Here is a 3128-nt window from a genome sequence, read left to right on the forward strand (position 1 = left end):
AATTAAGAACCTTGAAGAGCTTGAAAAGAAAGTCTGAAATTGTAAGTACCTCAAGTGGTGAAGTGAAACAGTGATGGCTTGTGCGTGCGACGGGGTAGAGGTTTGGTGTTATGTGCTAAAATGTTCTGTTAGGCTTAGGGTGTTTTGTTCTGCTTTAGAATTTTTAATGTCTACGAAGTTGTATTTGCTTATTTAATTATTGAAATATTTAATCCATATTTAATCCACCAACCACAGATTTTTAAATTTTCAATCCAATCCAATCCATCAATCCATGAATCGAATTTTTACGAATCAAATTAGATTCTAAACACCCCTAATCAAAATATAATTTCACGTTAGTTATCTCATAAATGACTCCTTATTTTAATGGACTGAACTCAAGTGACAAGCCCATCGATGCCTCCTCCAAATTTGAGGTGCGGCCCAATTCCAAAGTAATACCGAAAAAAAATGTTAAAAAAAAAGGAGGGGACCATAAATATAACCAGACCTCACAAGGATATAGTTATGACAATTATCTAGATATCCAACTACAAAAATTCGCATTTTAGTTAAAGGGACTTATTTTATATATAAAGTCATGTATCAATTTTCTTCTAGCAATCAATTTAAAAATTTCATTCAATTGAAACTACTCTACCAATTTTTATTAGTCATTTTTTTTGTTCGAGACCTAAGTTTTGTCATAATTATTATATCAAGGTCACTTGTGTTAACAAATGGACTCAAATTTTTTTTACTATCCAATTCAAAAGATAGGCTCATTGTACTCCCACATCAATTAAATTTTGACCCATTCTCTTTCACGTGCTCTAAGAGAGGAGTTAAAGAACCAAACAACCAAATGTTGTTTATCTCAATCGCTCATATATATTTGATTTACATATTTTATATTTCATGTGATATTTTTCTTAAGTTTTCATTAACATAACATAAATCAAATTGCTACTTTTTGTATGACTGAGATGTGGTAGGCTGGTTATTTATAACCATATTAAAACCAATATATCATAAACTGCTCCCTTCCATAATAATTAATGCAAGGCAACACTACATTGTTCTGTCATTGTCATAATATGTTGACAAGATAGAGCAACATATCTGTCAATATAGGTAAACGAATTCGAAAATCTGAATTAAATTTAGGGAGCCCAACGTTACGTTAATTTTAACATATATTCATATACGGTAATAATATTTATGGTGAGATTTATTATTATTATTGCATGTAACGTAAGTTACGATTAAATGTAACGTAGCACTGACCTTAAATTTAATAAAATCCTACAAAAAGTCATAAAAAGATAATAATTGAATTGATCAGACTGACTGTGCATGCAGGTACTGAATCGTGCAAGAGGAGTTGAAAGTGGGTGTTGGAAAAAGCTAAAAATAATAAGGCAATGATGAAAAAATTAGGGTAATTTTTAAAAACTTCCCCTGAGGTTTGGGCTTATTGCAAATAGATGGCGAGAATTGATTTATTTGTAAAAAACTCCATACCGTCAGTTAAGTTTAACATTGACAGTTAGTTGACCGTGCAAAGACAATATTACCCTTAATAATAGTTTATAAACGAAAATAACTAAAAAAAAACTAAAATTATTAGCTATTTTACACTTTTTAAATTATTGATATTTTCTTAAAGTTCCTATAAAAAAGTTAAAATTAAAAAATTAAAAAATCCTCTTTAAATTATTGATATTTTCTTAAAATTCCTACAAGAAAGATAAAATTAAAAATTTAAAAATGAAATAGTCATAATCTTTACCTATAATATTGTAAATTTTTAGAATTAACAAGGATAAAATTGTCAAAAAATAGGGTTTGTGCTTTTTGCACCAATAATTTTAGTTTTTTTATAGTTATTTTCGTTTACAAACTATTGTTAAGGGTAATATTGTCTTTGCATGGTCAACTAACGGTCAATGTTAAACTTAACTGACGGTAAAGAATTTTTTACAAATAAATCAATTCTCGCCATCTACTTGCAATAAGCCCAAACCTCAGGGGAGGTTTTAAAAATTACCCGAAAAAATTATCACAGTATATCAAATGCAAACTGTCTTATGCATGTCAGGGTTTCCATTTCTTTTTAAAAAAAAATAGATTGTACAATTTTGACTTTCGTCTAAGCTGTTGACTGTCAAAAGTAGATTATGTTATCATTAGATAATGACAGATCAACAAAGCAAATTTTTTTCCCCCAAATATAAATGACGATAATTTCCGTGATTTAGTGAGGTGGGTACTGGGTGGAAGTGCTATTAGTTTTCATCTCACAATTCAAAACTTCCATTTTGCACAACCTAATTTAGAAAAATCTCTTAAAAAGCGCTTTTAGTTATAAGTGTTTTATAATTACTAATATTTTTTATTTTTAATTTAACTCTCTCTCTCTCTCTCTCTCTCTCTCTCTCATACATCACTGTCTATATATGCTTGAGCTAGCTAAGCTAGGGTTCCGAATATGAGAAAAATATGTTGGAGTTGAGGGGAATGGTGGCTGGTTCAAGGCTTCAAAAGAGAGTTTCTTAAGAAATAAGAAACAATTATTAATCTCTCTCTAAAGATAGCTTTGGACCAGGCTTCCTTCCTCTCAAAATTAAACACCTATCTATTATTAAATGGCTCCTTTTCATTTTGTTAATTTTTTTGCTTCTGATTGATCTCATAGAGTATTGTGGGCAAGCAAATTTTCTTTTATTGAGTTATTGTGAGGATTAGGTTGAGAGGAATGTTGTCTGGCTCAAGGTCATGGAGGAAGAATAAATATATGAGCCCTAAATTATTCTTGGACCAGGCTTCATTCCACTAAACCAACTCCTCTTTTTTTCCTTTTTTTTGGGGGGGTTCTGTACGTCATCAAATTCTTATGTTTCTTCGTCTCCCTTTCCATGCAGTCCATGAATAATCAGAAGAAATGAGAATCTTTGAGGTAAGTTTTCTATAAATGGAGAATTATTAATTTCTCTTGCTTAATTGTGGATACACTCATTGCTTGTTTGCATTTTATAAGAAATTAACTTTTTTCAATTTTAACGATATATATTATTCTTAATACATTATGATTTTTTTTATGCGATGCATAAATTCTGTAATTAAGATCGATGCAGACTCATTCA

Source organism: Citrus clementina, unplaced genomic scaffold (genome assembly GCF_000493195.1).
Source record: "Citrus clementina cultivar Clemenules unplaced genomic scaffold, Citrus_clementina_v1.0 scaffold_7, whole genome shotgun sequence".
Classification (NCBI taxonomy): Eukaryota; Viridiplantae; Streptophyta; class Magnoliopsida; order Sapindales; family Rutaceae; genus Citrus; species Citrus x clementina.